The sequence below is a fragment of the Pholcus phalangioides genome, unplaced genomic scaffold, assembly GCF_987345545.1.
Source record: "Pholcus phalangioides strain wild (caught in Gottingen) unplaced genomic scaffold, Ppha-v1.0 ptg000007l_1, whole genome shotgun sequence".
Lineage (NCBI taxonomy): Eukaryota > Metazoa > Arthropoda > Arachnida > Araneae > Pholcidae > Pholcus > Pholcus phalangioides.
In genome coordinates, this window is record NW_028301600.1 from 45,780,140 (window position 1) to 45,800,437 (window position 20,298).

Genomic DNA, 20,298 nt, shown 5'->3' on the forward strand with positions numbered 1-20,298 from the left:
AGCGCAAATGTTACAAAAACATCCGCTTATAACGACAATTTTTTCCGTGATCGTGAGCTGTCGTTATAACGGACTTCTACTGTATATGTAGCCATAAGTTAACAGCAGCATGAAAGAGAGAGAGAAAAGAAAAAAATTCAAACTTCGATTTTTGTTAATATTGTATTAGGTTGAAAGATCTTTGAAAAAGAATAGAAGTAGCCTGAAATGCCCATCTATTGCGATGACTTGCACGAATGGGGCAGCTGCTGCTGCTGGTCGCTATAAGGAAAGGTTCGGCGCCCTTTCAGAGAAAAAATTTCGTAAAACATAATAACCCTCTCTTCTCTTTCGCATCTACTACCGCCGTCCACGTAGTATATACGCGGGGTTCTGAAAGCTAGGCTAAGGTAATTTGTTTTATGATTTTAGCCTCGCGATGCAAAAAAGAGAAATTCTCTACTGGCTGCCCTCTGAAAATGTGATTTCTTTGAAGCAAGGACAGGTAAGACGCTCGTAAATATACTGCTACCACGCAAGTCTCTATGCTATACAGAGGTCTAGGGGATGCTATAGAGAATGATAATAATAAAAGAAAAAACCGAACGGGGCCTCTTCTTTGTTATACACATTTTTCTATACGAAGGGGAAGCAAAAAAAAAAAAATAAAATACCTACATGACGATTTCGAAAAAGAAAAAAATTGGGTGAATCTCAGGGATGAGAAAAGAGACAAAAGTCGATGGTAAGCTCTTTTGTTTGGTCAGTATTGCGGCAGTTTTCTATAGTAATTAATCCTATAAGTAAATAACGATCAAAAGCCTTTCACTGATACAGAATCACTGGAAAGTACGAAAAATGTCAAAGAAAAGTTTGTCGATCATTTGGTGATCTTACAAGGTATTCATAAAGATCAGAATAAAAGATTTCATTTGAACAAATTGTTGAACTTGAATCATGTGAAACGATCAGAAGGATAAAGCTACAAACATGTCGCGCCTCAGCTGCTTCCTGTTAATAATAAATCCAATTATCGGAATCCATTAATCTCTATTCGACAACAAAACGCCAAAGAATTTACTAGCAGTCATACAAAGATTACTGTCAAAAGCTTCCGTCGACTGAAACAAAAGAACTTCATTCGGTATACAGCGAAGATTTAAAGGTGTTTCGATTTAAAGATGTATATTAGCCAGTGTGTTGCCAACAATACAAAAATTAATAAACTAGAGAATCTGTAAAAACAAATAGAATCGTGATTTAAATAACCGGAAATATTTTTTTGCCATTAATATTGTAATTAACTCCGTTTTCTTTGCAATTAAATGAGAACTTTTCTCAACTACGGCCTAAAAAAAGACTAAATTTAGTTGGAAAATAATCAAATTGACAACACTAATAGCATTTATTTTATAGCAGTGAGTTTCACAGGATGGTCCTCAAGATATTGCTAAAGCATCCGCTGGATGTGTTTCAGAACAATGCAGAAAAGAGTGAAGACATACACCAGCGTAGCAGTATTACATATTTTCAGTCCATAATAAGAATTTTTTAAATTTGAAATTTAGGAATTTTTGTTTAGTTAAAATTTTCTCGGAACTTTTTAGAACACTTATAAATACAATTCATTTTTTAGCGACATCAGGGGGCCCAAATCACTGTTGCATCACTTATTTTGTTGCTGATATTTTTAAAGCCGAAAGAATAAAAGACTGGATGAGTGTGTTCATATATTGTTTTGAATCCGACACCACAGTACTTCAAATTGCATCACCGGCTCTTACAATAAACATAAAAACAGACAGCCGGAGAGTAAGGATCACTTTTTCCGAGATTTCCAAACGAAATGCAAACATAAACACGACACATCATTTCCCAGAAATTTTCCCGCAAACTTGCTTTTTTTTTCTGTAATAAAAAGAGAGATAGATACCTCAAGGGGAAATAAGAACATCACACACACAATCTCATTTATATTAGTTCTTTCTCATCATATGGTTTCTTAGGCGTCAGACACTGACGAATAAAAAGGAAACAATAGCGGAAAATATAGGATATATATGTACTTGACTATCACGACATCCTAATCAAGGATAAAGACAGCGATTATTACTGAGAGCATGACGTTTATTTTTTCAGGAGGAACGAACTTTTCTACAGGTTGAACAGAAGAATAGAAACACATAGCAACAATAGTCATACTTAATTACCGCTGGTTTTTTTTCTCGAAAAGAAAAACACTTTTTTTTTCTTGTTATGAATATGATACAACTTTATCATCCGAACTCTAGGTTTATTATTGTCAAGTGGTTGGTTGTCCACAATTCAGAACAAAACCTGATGTTTCGTCTATAATTGCACCAAAAATCTACAATGGATATTGGTTAATTAACAAATTCAGGCAAGAATATTTCTTCTATTTGATTGGAATGTCTCAACTGCTTCTCTTATTTCAGCTCATATTCATAACAAATTAATTATTTTTTAATTGACTTTTGTGTTGAAATGAGCAATGCCTCTGCTTAATTAAATTGTTTCTTCCAGAATCTAGCCTCTATTGCATTACATTCAACAAATTGACTGACATTTTCACCACTAACTCTTTGTTCACTTTTTACAATCTACGACACAAGTCTATCTTTCCTTTCTTTAAATTTTATTTTATTTATCTTCTTTTTTAACTTATTTTATTTTATTCCAGCTTCGATGCCACTGACCATAAAGAGATCCATAAAAAAAAAACTTGGCCTGCACGCCCACTAAATATCTAGCTCTTGTACATGGGGGTCTTGTTTTGCTCATTTCTAGAAACTTGTGATAGGCTGAGAAATCCTCTACCATCCTATTTTCTATGCACGACAAGTAAAATTTTTCTCATTTTTCTTTTCATACAATGATTGCTCTTATTATAACTTACTCATTTTTATGAAGTAAACAAATATGTTAACTCAATCAAGGACCCTGCACCAAAAGTAATCAAATTTTTTTGTATAGTACTTATGCAATACTCTTTCTACATGCACCTAGTGACTGATGTGACTATTTTATTGCATTATATTCACTTAACTAAATATTTAAAATATTGCTTTATAGCCCAACCATTAATTCTGACCATGCGAAATCACAATAATGGTTAATACTGATTGTTACATGATTTAATCATATAATTCATCACTTTTGTTGGAATAGAAGTTGCTCCACAGTAGATAAGAAATTATAGAATGTTATGCATAATGTTATGTTATAAATTCAAGAATGCATATAAACATACAACATATATGACAATGTGAATAGGGTTGGAAAAAAAAATATATAATTTTTTTTCCAACATCAGGTTTCATTTTGCCAATATAAAAAGTGCAAATGCATAATGGTGTAAAACTTATTTAGAAAAAATTTCAGTAAAAAGCTTTTATAGATATGAATTTTTTTTCATTATTCTATAAAAACTATTTCTTAATTAATTTCTGACTTCAAAGAAAATTTCATCTCTGTTATTAAACATCAATAAAAAAACATTATAAAAAGAAATTTTGTTTTCATTAAAATATTTTTGATTCGAAGGAGCTAAAAAAACAAAAAAAAAACCTAATGTAATAGTAGTTCAGCATGCCCCACCGTAGTCTCAGATTACGTTTTTAAAACTGCAATAAAAATTAAAGCAATAGTGTGAGAAATTGTGCAGTAACTATCACATGCAGGCCTGTTGATAGAAATTTCTTTCGGAGGGGGACCACTTGGATTTCAGGGGGAGGACCAAAGTGATAGAACGATAGATTTAGCCGCCTTTTCCCCCTTTTTACAGTCATTTTCTCATATTTCAGAGGGGGACCAGACCCCCCCCCCCGAAGTCCGCCCCCCCCCCACTTGCTACGGCCTTGCTATCATGTAAGAATACCGATTCGTATACTGTGTGTGTGAGTGGTGTTTAAAATTCTCTAAGTTTAAAAAAACCTTCCCAATTCTCAAATGTTGATATCAACTCCGATTAATGTTACACAACCGTTCGAGCCATAAATTACAACTTTTTAGTTGAATGCAATTAAAAAAATAATAATAATTAGCTCATTTTAAATCTCTATGTAAGTAGAAATGCTAGGCATTCATGTGTTCTACTATGATAATGTTACATCAAACAACTTATTGTGTTTTTACAAGGATACCAAGTCGCAATAAATAATGCAAAAATAATTAGCAAAATAATTATACTTTAAATACTACGCTGCGTGGCGGCGCTGCGCAATAAAATAATTATAATGATAATAAACTCGGATTAATAGAGAATGAGGAATTCGAATCTTACAACAACAAATCGTCCCATGACTTCATTTGTGGTCTCAATCCAAATAAACAGCTCTCCAACTCGTGTATAATTTACTCGTCAATACACAAATCAACGAAACGGTATCGTCAAAAAAAGTACACAACACAAAACACAATTGCAGAGATTGCACGAACAAAGTTAAAAGAAATGCAAAAAAACAACACACGAGATGAATTTCCTATAAGAAACTCTTATTAGTGGCCATCGGCACCACCACGCACAAACATCTCGACTTGCTCACATAACTCTGGTAACTCAACTCTCGGCGCGCAACGTAAGCTGCTGCTGGCAACACACAACAACCTGTCCTGCCCCGGGCGCACCAGGTACGTTGCACATACAAATTATCACATCCTTGGCGAGTTATCGCCAAACGAAATCCAACAGGTTAACTTCGATTCGAAGAGGCGCGCAATTCGATGACAGCAACAGACTCGCGCGTGTTTAATTGGCATGTCTTTTTGACATGAAAACAGAAAAAGAATTGGGGAAAAAATTAAACATATTCGGATAGCAATTTATGATTCTTTTTTTTTTCTTATTTAAATCACCGTTGCAGAAAAAATTACAATGAAGAATTTTTCCAATATAGTCTTCTTTGGGTTTTTCAATGAAGTCTTCTCTGAATTTTTTCAATAAAATTTTTCTCTTTGAACTTTTTTAATAAATTCTTTTTTCTCTTTGAACTTTTTTAATAAATTCTTTTTTCTCTTTGAACTTTTTTAATAAATTCTTTTTTCTCTTTGAACTTTTTTAATAAAGTCTTCTCTGAATTTTTTCAATAAAGTCTTCTCTTTAAATTTTTTCAATTAAGTCGACTTTGAATTGAAATTTCCTTAATAACATTTACTTTGAATTGAAATTTCCTTAATAACATTTACTTTGAATTAAAATTACTTTAACAACGTTTACTTTGAACTGAATTTCTCCTATAACAGCTACTTTGAATTTTTCCAATAACATCTACTTTGAATTTTTCTCAATCAAATCTACGTTGAATTGTTTCAATCAAATGTACTTTGAATTGTTTCAATCAAATGTACTTTAAATTGTTTCAATCAAATGTACTTTGAATTGTTTCAATCAAATGTACTTTAAATTGTTTCAATCAAATGTACTTTGAATTGTTTCAATCAAATGTACTTTAAATTGTTTCAATCAAATGTACTTTGAATTGTTTCAATCAAATGTACTTTAAATTGTTTCAATCAAATGTACTTTGAATTGTTTCAATCAAATCTACTTTGAGTTTTTCAAGTGAAGACTACTCTGAATTGAATTTTTTCAATAAAGTCCGCTTTGAATTGAGTTTTTTCAATAACGTCTACTTTAACCCTTTCAGTACTGAAGGTATTTAAAGTACCCCCCCCCCCCACTCCACCAACTTTTTTAACCCCCATAACATCCTTTACATACGTTTATGGCAGTTGGTATTTTGAAATATCAAGGGCGGTATAACTACTCTACGATCACCAGCTGACAGCACAAGTGTAGGACTACTAGTTTTTTATGTTAATTAATAAAATTTATTCACAGATTTTTCACCCCTGTAAAAGTGTTTACAACATTATACAAAAATTTTATACAGTAAAACACTGCTTTTACAAAATGTTCCCTAACCAATGTATAAAACAAATTATGGCTTTCTTTGTTATAAAAATAAATAAGTATCCATTATTATATATTCAACATATTTGGTAATTGGTATTTTTTATTTATATTGTGAGCGCATAGTGCTGACGAAACTTTCCAAGTACTAGGTTAATTAAGTTGTTATGTACTAAATAATTCTGTGAAAAATTTTTTTGGTTTTCAGGCCTTAATTAGAACTAAAATGACCTACCAAAAATTTTTCATGGTAATTATTTCATTTTTTTACAATGTGGGACAGAAAGGGTTAAATTTTTTCAATAAAGTTTAAATTTAGTTTTTTGCGTTCCATCTAATTGACTTTTAAGCCAGGTTTTCCTAGAAGCAGGTTTCTATAGTGCATGCAGCGTGAAAACTCTGATTGGTCAAAAAAACTTGAATTTCAAGTTTTTAACCAATTCGAAGATAAAAATTCAGAATCGCCTTTGCACATAAGGTGAGGTCTTATTCGTTGCATTTCGCATTTCGAATTTGCTGGTAGATATCCCAATTAAAACGGAAATAACTCTGTTGTAGAGTGTGTGTGTAGGTACGTGTGATTTCGCTAATTTGCCAAAATGTTTTATTTGCATTTCTTTTTCTTGAAGTTTGTAAACCATAATTTTTTCTTATGAAGGGATTATACTATAAAAGTTTTAGAAAAGATCTTTTACAAAACTTGAAAGAAAAACCAACCAATAAACCTGTTGGTTACATTCCCACCAACAGGCTTATTGGGTGCATTTTTCAAGTTTTATAAAAGTTTGATAAAAATTCGTTTATAAAACTTGAAAAATGCAACCAATAGGCGGATTAACCTAGTTTGCTCGAATGTAACAGATGTGCTTATTGGTTACATTTTTCAAGTTGTGTAAAAGAATTTTTATCAAACTTTTATAGTGTAATACCTGCCTTACTATAGTTTGAAACACAAAGAATGTAGTTATACAGGGTGATTCTAAATTCATGGGACAAACTTTAAGAGGTGATATACGACTCCTAAACAAGCATTTCTAGTCATGGAATGTGTGGTCGAATCACAATAGCAAATGCGGTAGAGGGTGTTTTTAGAGAGTGCACGACAGCACTTCACCAAAAACAAATATTTTTCCGATGGAATTGCTGCGATAAGTGTAATCAATCGAAGGTACAGGATATTGTAATGTGGTAGACGGAGTTACCAATTGCTACGGATTGTCCGTAATTTCTACGGACGGCCGCAATGAACTACGGAGCTACGGGAGATACTCTCAATACTACGGAAATCGGTTTAAAAAATCGGTTATTTGAGTTTCTTGTGGTGTTTTACTTATTTTTATTATTATTTTTATAGAATTGCATTGATTTTTTATCGTAACGATGAATTCATATACCCATGTGAAAGAGTTCAAGAAAAGACACACTCGGAGTCGATTTGTTTTGTCTGTGCGCGGAAGTCAATCTCTTAAGCCGCGTCTAACTCGATGCCCAAACGCGCAAAAACCTGTTTTCCGTCGAAATCGCCCCACGCAGTGGGCTAAAAACAGGTTTTTAAATGGTCCAGCGCGGCGGGTCTGGACCTGGTTTCATTTGCATGGTCGAGCTCGGGGAACTTGTGTCGGAAAGAATGTTTCGTCGTAGGTGCCGTAGGACAAGGTTTCTAGAATATATAACCGTAGGAGCTCTGATAAGTAGAAAACGGGGATGGGGGTCCAGGGTTGCTAGACGTCCGTAGGGCCACAAAGGCGTATGCAGGTTGGGATTGCATTGAATATTCATGAATTATTAAGGGATTCGGCGACCTCGAAACGTTGCTTCGGGAGGGCCTGTGCCCTCTAGGTTCCAGTGCCACTGAGGTGCTGTATTAAATGAACTTCGAATTAAAATCTAAAAAAAGAAATTAAATTGTTGAGCGATTATTTTTTATTGTACTATGATTATGTTGTCCTAAGGGGTACCCCCCCCCCCCCCACCATGGCAAAGCTGAACATTCATCACTACTGACGAGCTTTAAGCCAATTGGCATGTATGGGTAGGCCTTCTCATGGTGCAACCTGGCTAACGCAAATTCTACCACAAGTCATTATACTGCTTATGGCGCAGCATTGTCTTGATGGTTCCGCACCAATAAAAACCAAACTCCAATCCAATCCGAAGGTGCATATGCACCCTCGAATGGATGATAGCTTATATCACAACAAATCCGTCGGAAAAATATATTTGTTTTTGGTGAAGTGCTGTTGAGCACTCTCTAAAAAAACACCCTCTACCACCTTTGCTATTGCGATTCGACCGCACATTCTATGATCAAAAATGCTGTTTAAGTATCTTATAACACCACTTAAAGTTTGTCCCATGAATTTAGATTGATTATGTATATATTTGGAAAGTAATATTACTTCAATACATTTATTTTATATGCGATTTCTGTGGCTCCTCCGTGAGGCCCTGTATTAGCAGTAAAATTCGAAATAGAATTTTTTCTAGCTTTCTATAAGTGTCAGTAACTATAAAAAAAATATTAACTCGGACAAAATCATACATTTAAAGGTTCAAATGTATGATTTGTCTATATATACAGGTTGCATAGCAAATAGGGCATATGGAATTTTACTGGCGAACCATTGATCCTAGAGGCATACTTCCAATCAGAATAAGTTTCCAAATAACGTGTGGTACTCAGATATGTCATTCATGTTGCAAGTGGTTGTATAGTTATTAAAATAAAAAATAAATTTTCACGCAGTCCCCGTGTGCCCCAAAAACCCAATTGTAAAGTTGTTTAAAGAAGAAAAACTTCGGATGCCAATTAAAAAAATTCCACGTTTGTAAGTGAAATATCCACTGAGATATTCGAATTCAAAAAAATGGGGGAAAGTTGGGAAAAAGAGCATTAAAAATGCCGGTAAACTCTTTTACCCGCAACTTTTTCTAATTGGAAGTATGCCTCTAGGATCAACGGTTCGCCAGTAAAATGTCATATACCCTGTTTGCTATGTACCCTGTATATACCATTTTTGAGGGAACTGGATATCATATACATAGGATCTAATGCTTTTTCCGACCGATTTATAATCGGTAATTGTAATAATTAATAGTATAAACTTTGCCAGACTTTCCCAAACTTTCTTGTTCTACCACCCACCTCTTCAGAAAAATTTTTGGGTCATCTCCCCGTCCCCTCAACTCAAGCGAAGTCATATAGGATACTACAGTGAACCCGTAGCTTCTACCGCCCTCCCCTATATCATTCCATGGTCGGGCGATATTGCCCACTTTGGGAAACACTCTTCTATACGGATGAATATTACAATCCATGGTCCATAGATGGGGGAGGGCAGACAGGGCTCAAGCTTTTGAAGCCCGGTATTATTTATTTATTTTTACACTATTCATTGTAAAATTTTTCATTTTTACACTATTCATTGTACTTTTCAAAAAATTGGTTATCTGTCTTCAGCTGATTTTTATCTAATATTAGAATTAAATTGCATGAAATCATTCATCGATCACTGGAACTCCTATTCTTCGGGGGGGGTCGTAGTTTACACTAAAATTTCTCTTAAATTAACCTAAAAAAATTTACACAGTTTTATAATTTGAATTGACTGTTACAACTTACTTCATTTAAAACTTATATGTCAGTGATTTATTAATTCATAACACTGTTCAACAACAAAATTGTAAATTGAACAAAAGTGGCTAATTCGTTTATTTGATGCTCTTTTTTAATTGAAAATGACAAAATTTATAATTAGCTCTAGTTTTTATTTTACAAATATCGATTGTGGAGAATTATAATTGCAGTAAATGTAATGAAAAGGAAAATCCACTCTCACCAGTAATAGCTTGAGAGAAGCTATTACGTAAAACAGGTTACAGCGGTTGTATGTTTCGATGCTAAGTGAATATTTCGCGACTTTATTTAAATTTTCATTGTGTGCAAATGTTTGTTTATGGCTTAGTGATCTTATTTTCTCGTTCTAGAATGCTTCAAGTTTATGTGAACTGTCTTGACAGCTTTTGCTATGGGCATTGGTGTACCACCTATTCGGCAAGGAATATCTAAAAGGAAATGGAGGAATATAACCTATCCGAACATCTCCTCAGCTATTTGACTTGTTCCACATGGAGAAAGTCTACGTACTCCGGAAACACTAAAAAAGTATCACTTTAACTGTGATGTAGGAACAAGTGATGCCAACGATTGTCCTTCAAGGGATTATGATTTTTCCTGGCAATGAATACAGTTAGAGATTCCAACAGGGCATTGCTGCCATTGAAAAAAGGTATAAAAGGAAATATAGCCCGAATGTTACAAGACTACTGCCGAACAATCAAGTGAGACGCTCCAAAGATACCATACAAACGGCAGGCAGAGAAAAAGCACACGACTTGAAATCACAATGTAGTTATTTATTATGTACTTTGGCCCATCTAATGATAGTTTATCATAAACATTTCTAATAAATATGTGGAAGGTTTTTGCAAATTACACCTCATAATCAGGAATTGGGTATTTCATTAATGAGATCGTCCCCCATGTCTCCTATTTTAAATAGCAGTTCACCACATACCTGTGGTGAACATATCCTGTGATATGGCCGTACAGATGAAGTTGGATTGGAAATGAAGGAGAAATCGATAGGTGGTCACCTCAACTTCATTAGGGAAAAACCTTGCAGGTCCTGACAAATCCAAAAAAATTTAGATGTCAGCAAAATTTCATAAGTGCCAAGCAATTTTTTCCCCCGACAAAATCAGTCCGAATTAGGGTATTTTTTGACTTGTCCAAGACTTCAGGCCGTTACACACTACTCAACGTGGGACCACGTAACGTCAGAGTAGTGTGCAGCGGCCTTAAGCAACACCATCTACAACAGAAGGCCTCCGCTGTCAGCTTTTACGTCACTGTGAAGAAGTTCATTTCACCTGTAGCCATTGAATATAGTAGGCCGACGCATGCGATATCTTTACCTTTTTGTGCAGTGTATCCAATGACTATAGGTGAAATATGGACTTTTTCAGTGACATCACGAGCTTCGCCAGAGGCTTTCTGCTATAGATGGTATTGCCTTAAGGGACCATTTTACATGCTAGCAGTCACGCTGGCATAATTTCCGATAATGTTGTGCTGGCCTTTGACTTCAATTAAGTTATCATACATAAAAATATTAGGCACCAATTCCAATTTTTTAGTCGTTACGGCGACCCGGGATTTATCTATCCCCGAGATCTTGTTATCTCTATGTTCTTCCCCAGCATCGAACCTACGGATCTAACGGTAACCTTCACGGTCGAAGACGAGCATCTTACCACTGCACCACTCGGGCACTTATCTCATATACTAGAGCCAATGATTTAGCGATATGGTAATATTCTGTTCTGTTCAGAAATATAAACTCGTTTGAGAACGCATTTACAAAGACTTCGTGAAAATTTGTTGTGAACAGTGTAATATACAGACTGTACATAATTAAAGTTCCTCTGTTCTGAGCTGTCTACAGCCTCAACTATTAATATATATATATATATAGTATGCATCAAAGAGAAAATTAAAATTAACAAATCAGCTTTCAATGAAAACTTTTTCAAAAACAGATATCAATGAAAAATTTCAAAAGTTAGTGTATCGCGCCACAAAAGGCTGCTTTATACACATAACCCGAAATTAAATATTATGAAAAGGTGAAAGATGAGAAGTTATTGAAAAATTGTAAAAAATTGTAAAAACCATCATTAGAAACCACCATAATTGGCTTACCATCATGAGAAACATTTTTGCCGTTTGGAGCAATGTGGGGGGCTCCCCCTTGAGAATGACCTCCTCATTGATCCATATTCTTCCTTTTTACAATTTTTCAATAACTTCTCATCTTTCACCTTTTCATTATATATATATATATCTCGCTCGCAACATGGAATTAAAATGCTCAAGCTTCATGGCAGGGCTTTAGCGCAGTTCTATCTTTATTTCTTCACTAAAGAATATGACGTTTAGTTTAACAAGAACATACAAGATATACAGAAAAACTGCCTAATTTTGTAGAAATACTATTTTTTGGAAAAATTTCATCTCTGCCCCTACCGGGACTCTATTTCTTAGAGATACTAATTTTTCCGAAAATTTGTATCTCTACAAAATTAGCCAGTTTTTCTGTATATCTTGTAGTAACAAGTGGAGAGGTTCTCTAAATAACAAGAACATGCTTTGCTGGTTAAAGCGTATCCAAAGTTTCAAACTTTCAGAATAGCTCAGAATAGGTGAACTTTAATTATATACACCCTGTATAACATATAAGATTTCTCACTCCTTTTCAAATAATTCAGTCGATATTCGTCAGTGTACGGTATATATACTGTAATCAATAATGCGGCTTATTCTCGAATGATCATAAGTTGGTGACTTGGTGTTGCTAAGAAAATTCTCATCATACAAGTATTACTGTATATTACACGACTTCATCATTTCTTCAAATGCACTTGCTTCTTTTATGATGCATTTGATAAGATTTTTTTCAAAAGACCAAAAACTGCAGATGGTTAATATGAACAAAAATAATAATAAGAAGAGGTAAAATAAAAGAAGCAAATCTTGGGCTGCGTTATATTTTTTCCCCGATAAAATCAATACCACACTGTCTAGCAAATATATTAGACAGTCAAATGATCACTTCAGATCTGTCAGGCATTTGAACAGTTGTTTTGATGATCTGACGAGAATAAATTTTTTTCCTTTCCCCCTTATTATTTGGAACTTGATCCGGGAACACGTCAGAAAGAATTTCGATTTTTCTTTATTTAGTTTGTTTAAAAGTCCGTTTGTCAAAGAGAAACGTTCATTTTTTTCCTCATTTTCCTTTCTTGTCTCGTGTAAGAGAAATATATGATTGATGTTATTGTATGATAGATAATATTCTATTTTATTTCCAGCTATATAATTTAAATATGTCTTTGGAAAACAAAAAAAGAAAAATTTTCTGCATTGCGATTATGCAAGTTAATGGAATCGGGTGAAATGTAGAAAAACATAATGATAAATAAGAAACAGGGGGTACCTATCGCCACCAGTACTTTTTTTTTCTGGTATGCGACACGAAACACGCTACTTATCGCAATAACACAAGCACGAATAGCATCATTCAATGTTTCCGAAGTTGAAAATATAATTGATCATAGACGTAAAACACAGATCAGAAAAACCTGTTGTTGAGATAGTTTTATTTTTATATGAGAATAAGAATTTTTTGTTGACTGGGATGACTCAAACACTAGAAACTTTATTGCACAAGTTATATTTCAATTTCTAATTCTATTATAGTGATTTGTATTTTGCAACGCCATCCGATTTACGTTTTTAGCACTTTTCTATGGAAACGAAATTACTTTTGACAAATAACATTATAAATAGACCAAACATTAAACTTTCCGGCGTCTGTCTCGCGCACACACGTAAGCAATTAATACGTACGCACACATACAAATCATCGGGGAGGGGGACATATAATTCCGAGAAATAAATCTTTCGAGACCGAATCTCACGGGTCAAATTATAAACTGACGTCTCTTACGATTCAGTGAAATACTCTGTAATTTACAATTGACGTTGAAAATCATATACTAGCATTTATATAAAATTGTTTTATATTTGCTTTTCGTCTCTCTCAATGGTTGTAACTTCGATGTTTAACTTACATCGTAATCATCATTCTATCATTTTCGAGTTCGGTATTTATTACAGAAAAACATCCGAAGGGGAATGTATAAACAATAAAAAATCATTTCATGCTAAACCTGTTGGTCTCCCCCCCCCCCCCACCATAGAAACAGTTTTTGTAGAATGGGGAAAAAAAATTAGCTCGTAGTGATCTACATTCATATAGCGACGCATTCCGTTCAGATTAACAAGTGCATCTCAGGCGTAGATTTGTGGATCAGTGAAGCAAGATGATTTTTTTTTCTCATTCTTATGGTCTAAGATGCAGCTCTTTTCTGGTCCAGTGGCTTCATTAGTGAACCACAACGTATTAGGTCCAGATATTTCACAAATAGGTGGTGATTAGTGCCTCCCCAGCCTCCAACAGTGTTAAATAACAGTTATCGCATATTTTGTAGCATTTTATATACTCACGACTTCACGAGAGACTTTTTTTTCCCAATTCTTCGGCAAGTTCAACTTACTCGATCGAAAATTATTTTTTTAATGCTTGAAAAAACTTTCTGACATTTGTCTCTCTATGTTACTATACGGCACATAACGTTTAATTTCCTGCTATGAATTAATTTCACAAATTTTTTACATCGATGTAACCAATCAAATTAGTGCAGTATATACGTCGATGGTCAAGTGAGCTGATTTCATTGTATATGTATACATGTTTCGTTACATCGTCCGGTATAACACCTCTCTTATTAGTTAATACATCATAGATAAATATGATTGACCAACAATTCCTTAGCATTCTGATTACATAATCAATGAAAAAAATGAATTCGAAAAGAAATTAGCATTAACTGATTCTAATGATGACTTGAATGTGGCTTGTATCAGATTTGATACCAGAAAAACCGGCTCAAAAATTGCAGAACTCACTTATGAGAAAATTGAATATCAAGGACTTAGCCAAGACTTTGCGGTTCGCTTTCTGAGAATGAAATGCTTTGTACATCTACCCACAAAGACAAGACCGTTCAAACACCATAACCAAATGTTTGTACGGTTGTTTTAGAACACTAAAAAAAATGAAAAATAAAAGAAGAAATAGCTTCTACCCATCATCTGTTGCCGACATCTTTTTAATTTCAAGATGTTTAAACTAAAGTTTTCCGAGAGGGAAATTTTATCATGAAGAAAATAGACAGCTTCAAGCAATAATCATGGCTGTTCAACTGACGGGTTTCTAATAAAATAGTTACTACATTGCAATAGCGAGTAATTACATAAAGAGCAATACGCGCGCGCGGAAACATTCCAATATGGAACATCGTGACCACTTTCCTCATATGTGAAATGGATGTGGCAAACATTGCATCGAAAGTGTCTATTGGGAATTCATTGTTTATTACCCACTGGTTCCTGGTATCGTTCAAGAAGCACAGTCATCGAGCCTGTTTGGAATATATGAGTATTTTGTTTACATTTCCTAGGAAACACAACATCATTCAACTTGAACAGAAATTTGTTACATCCGTTGAATTAGTTACGGGATACACGTTCATCGCGTTTTCTTCAGCGTATATTCTAAACATTTAGCAAATATATTATCATTTACTTACCACGAATATGTTTTCAATACCAAAAGCATTTGAAAACAGTGTTTTTAATCCACACAAGAAAATAAAACTCTCTTTTTCTCTTTCGGAATTGCTATGAGATAGGGCTCGGAATTTTATGATGTGTCATATTTTTTTTTTTTGACAAGTCATATTTTAAGAATTTTCGAGATATTGGTCATATTCTAAGCATTTTCGAGATATTGGTCATATTCTAAGCATTTTCGAGATATTGGTCATATTCTAAGCATTTTCGAGATATTGGTCATATTCTAAGCATTTTTGAGCCGTTAGTCATTTATCAACGAAAATTTTAAAAATTTCTTCACATACAGTATGTACGTACTACAATTAATTTTGTGCTGTTTTTCTTTTGTAAAAAGCATTTGTTTTTCTGGTTCATTAAACCATTAAAAGCATTTGTTTTTCTGGTTCATTAAATCATTAAAATCATTTGTTTTTAAAATCATTGTTATTAAAATCATTTGTTTTTCTGATTGCCACTTCTTTGCTATGGTTCTGAAGGGAAACCGTGAATGCGTGGCACGCCAAAACGTGCGGAAAATCTTATTCATTTGAACACAAGAAATCTTCGAGTTCAATGCGTTTTTATCATGCCTCAAGTCGATGCCTAACTAGGATTTTTTTTCAGCAAGGGCAAACTTGAGGTTGCCACCGTCTCCTGTCACCGTAAAGTTCCAAAGCTCTATAACAATGTTTTTTGTGTCATGCTTAAGAAGTAAAAATACTTTTTTTTCCATTTTATCCCCTAAATTTGCTATCCGGGTTACCGCCCGGGCAGTTTCCCGCTTTGCCCTCCCCCCCACATTTCTCGCTCTGCTTAAAAGTGAGTGTTAAAAAGTTAAGGAATTTATTCCAGGAGTTTGGTGAAAATATTTTTGGTACCAATGGTACTCTTTATGTTTCAAAATAACACCACAAAAATGATTCAACAACATTTTAGTTCCGCTAAAGGAAGAATCAGCAAGACTGCAGAAACCAGCAACGTCTGCTTTTTCTGCGATTTTTTAAAACATCTTTGCAAAATGGTTTTTCAGATAATTCTTAGAAGAAACTAATAGCAAAATTGAAAATACTGTACATCTTTTGTGAAATTCCAGAAAGTAATGTAATAACATATGCATAAGATAGGCGGGGTTTTTATTTGAATTTTGTGAGACTGTTTTAATTAAAAATCATTTGAAACTTTTTAATCAGATAAACTGATGTATTGGCTGTAAATTTTTAATTCAATAAGATAAGCAATAACTGAAAAAAAAGAGATGTAAGGCCATATTTTCAAACTTTAAGGTCATATTTCTATATTTTTATGTCATAAATGCTTGAATAATTCTGAGATATTTTAGGTCATAAAAATCCGAGCCCTAGCACACACATAATAAGATGCTCTAAAAGTTTGATAAAACTTTCTATTTTCTAAAAGAAAACATTGAATCACACTAAGGGCGGTATTCACCGACATGGTTTAAGCTATAGTCACAATTTTTTGATAAGAGATCGACACGGATTAGTTAAATTCAGGGTTTTAACCAATCTATGTTGATCTCTTATCCCAAAAATTGTAACTACAGGTTTAAACCATTTCGGTGAATACCGCCCTAAGTCAATCGACGTTGTACAGCTGGTATGATAGATGCGCGTTTCTCCTGAATATTGAATTGTAAGAGAAAACTGAGAGGAAAATTACGAAAATCCCATCATTTCAACAATGACGAGAATTTTATCTTCCTAGTTGTATCAGAGAGGTATTTCGGGTATTTTCACATAATTATAGAAAACATGGTGAAACATACAGAAATGAATGTCTTAATTTCTTTCGCTCTGTTTTTTACAAAGGAATTTATTCATGGAAACTTTTCGAGATAACTGAAACAATAGCACGCTTAAATTGTAATTTCATTTAAAAAAAATGTATAATAGAATGTGCTTTCTTCGAAAGAAAACTAAGAGAAAACGTTTTTTTTCAGCCAGTTTAGAATCAATTAATACCTAAGGAAAACGCATGTCTACTTGGGCGCTAACAAATTACCACACAAACTGTCGCACCCATTAGCAAGTGGGCGTGTTTCATATCATGAGGGCGCAATCTATCAATCACCTTGGATCATTTCCACTACCACAGTTTTTTCTTCTCATCTCTTAAAAAATGAACCTAAATGAAAATTCTACGTTTCTCAACGTACTTCCAAATATATTTAACATATTGAACTATGCATATGTAGATATGACTGATGGAGGTGGGGTCACATAGCCAAGGTATGTGCATTTATTTTTTATCTTTCTAGTTCACCTGCGTTTTTTACTTTCTTTTCCCTTATTTTTATGATTACTATTATCAAAGCCTCCCTTTAAAAAAATTTTCCCCTTTCTTTTTCAGCAAGCAGTAAGACGACTCCAAGCAGTATTCCTGGAACTTTTATGCGAAAACTAATCTTTGTTGGCATCTTTTTCTCTCACGTTATGGCAGGTCTTAAAAAAAAAAGACTAGCAACCCTGTCTTAGGGGTCGGGGCACCTGGGGGGGGGGGGCTCTAAGACGTGTGGAAAAAACACTGTTCAAAAGGTGGGGGAAGGGAAAGGAGGTATAAGAACAAGTAAGAAAAAAAATAAAGAAAAGATGCCTTTCAAGATGGTGAACGGTGATGTGAAGCTGAATTTCGTGTGTTGTTGGAGGAGTCGAGCGCGTTCTTTTCTTTTTTCTCGACACGTTAAGCTATAACCTCCAGCTGGGGGCCCCCAGTATTATTACAGCAGGTATACAACAAACTTCGTGACTGCCGTGCCGAGTGAGTATTGCAAAATTCCAAGGTGCTTAACCCCCCTACATGCCCCTCACTCAAACTCATCCATATATGTACATAATTGTTCTTCTCTCTCTACTTTTATCTCCATGCCTTTGACAACAGCACATTACAGGGCCGGAGGATGAGAACATGGGCATTAGTGTGAAAAGTTAAAAACAAAAGAAAGCGTTAATTTTACGGAAGATTTGTGACGTGTTTTTCACTCCAAAAAAAAATCAAAATCTCATTTCATTTTCGCTACTTATGTACCTCATTGAAGACAGAAGGAATTCTCATCTAAGTTGCATCAATTAATTAGACTAGGGATAAATAAGAAGCATCGATCCGAAACATGGATGATAGTACAGAAATTGTAATAAGTACACCTTCCTTCCAGGGACAGCTTGAGACATAATCTCTACACGGGCGCAACCTATTTTTAGCACCCGCTCAGTGGCGGATTAAAGTCGAGCGCTAAATATTCCAAAATATTGGGCCCCCTAAATTAGAAAAAGTGTGAAGTTTGTGTTTTTCGAGGGCCCTTTAGAAGTCGGGGCCCCGGGTGCGCGCGTGGTGCGTCCGCCGTTAAATCCGCCTCTGACACCGCCCACCCACTCCTCTCAATTCATCCCCATCATAAACAATTTCTGACCGAAAAAAATTTTTTGCAATTTTTCACCCCTTTTCTTTCACCTAGAATTTTGCACCCTTTTGAGCGGACGGAAATATAATTTTCCCTAATATTTTTTTTGTCAGTAAAAACTTTTTTTCGTTCTGTAACCTCGGATTTGATGCACCTCCTGAGAGCGAACAGAAATCAATTTCCTTAATTTTTTCTCGCCCTTTCACCCCGATTTGATGCCCCTCCATAGCGGTGCCTAATATGCCAGCACGGGTCGCACTGCTCGGGAGCCGCTCCTGCTTCATTCATTGTGCTTGAATTAATAATTTGTTCTGTTTTTAAAATTTGTGAAACGAAATTTAAGATTTGATAAAAAGAGTCTGTGATGTATATCTTACAGAAACTTACTGATATTCGACCTCAAGCTCCTAAAACGAGTTATTGAAAAGAGAAAAAGGGGGAAACAACACGTAATTTCCCAATTAAAAAAATTTTAAATTACTCACAATTTTCAAACAAATAAGCTTTATCATTTTATTTTATTTAAAAATTTCAAATAGTTTAATTTTCCAGTTCTAATAATAATCTATATTCTAAATGCAGGGTGGGCAAAAAAGTTCGTATGTAGAAACTTTAAAAATTCATAAAAGCCGGAAAAATAACCGAAATAAAAAATGGTTTGCAGGGTTAGCATTGCTAGGTCACGGGATGTTTTTAAAACCTAAAAAAACAGCCGATAGGTGGCACTGACGTACACAAGTCAAATAAAAATACGCAAATAACGAACAAATGCCTCCAAATCGTTTATCACAGCAGTATGTGTTCCACATGACCACCACCACAGGAAATAACACATTGCAGGTGAGTCACAAATCCAGCAACGGCAGAGTGCAGCAGGTCCATATACACGGTTTACAACGGTGAACTGATTGTGGATTAGGAGCGCAAGTTCTTATAACCGTCTCGTTTGCATATTTCCACCGAAGTCACTCATACCAGCGCCACCTATCGACTGTTTTTGAGTTTTTATCCCTGTCTTAAAAAAATTCCCGTGACCTAGCGATGCTAACCCTGCAAACCATTTTTTATTTCGGTTATTTTTCCGGTTTTTATTCATTTTTAAAGTTTCCACGGACTTTTTGCCCACCCTGTATAATGTTTCTCTCTCACTGAAATTTCACTTCTATAATAAAAATATGTTGCTTTGAGTTTGGCGTAATACCGATTAGAAAATGTTTTCGTGCTTTTTATTCAAGATAATGACATATGGGTGCAGATGCATACTAGAAATATATCAACTGCCATTATAACGGACTGTATAAGCTATCTAACCTTTCCTAAGAATAAAACAAATCATGTGTGCACGATACTTCACCGAAATCAGCATAAAAATTCACGAAATGAAAAGGGGCATAAACCTCTTCAAACACGAGAAACTTTTGCACAACAGCCCAGAAACCAGCTTTATTTAATAGTTCTTAAACAGACACCTTTGGCTTGTCGAAAATGGCGCTTTGAATGTCACACGTGGCATTTGTCGCTATACCATTGGTCCAAACCAAATCCTTAATTCAGTATTTATTTATTTATTTCAGCTGAACCAACATTTCGGCAGCTGAAATTTCCCCGGGCATCGTGACTTTCTGTAACATAATCCCACCTTTAAAAAAACACGTGCCAATGGCGTTA

At 34.6% G+C, this 20,298-nt stretch overlaps 1 protein-coding gene across 2 annotated transcripts in view; it reads right to left on the reverse strand.

Moving 5' to 3' along the window:
- Egfr (epidermal growth factor receptor) overlaps window positions 1-20,298 on the reverse strand; it is a 192,996-nt gene that overhangs the window by 59,193 nt on the left and 113,505 nt on the right. Inside the window, exon 1 of one of the 2 annotated variants that reach the window (XM_089233346.1) lies at window positions 4,283-4,576. The exons of the other annotated variant lie outside the window; for it this stretch is intronic. The gene's annotated coding sequence lies outside the window, so the exon portion shown is untranslated. Of the gene's footprint in view, window positions 1-4,282; window positions 4,577-20,298 lie in introns of those variants that run through there. 2 annotated transcript variants of the gene reach the window in all.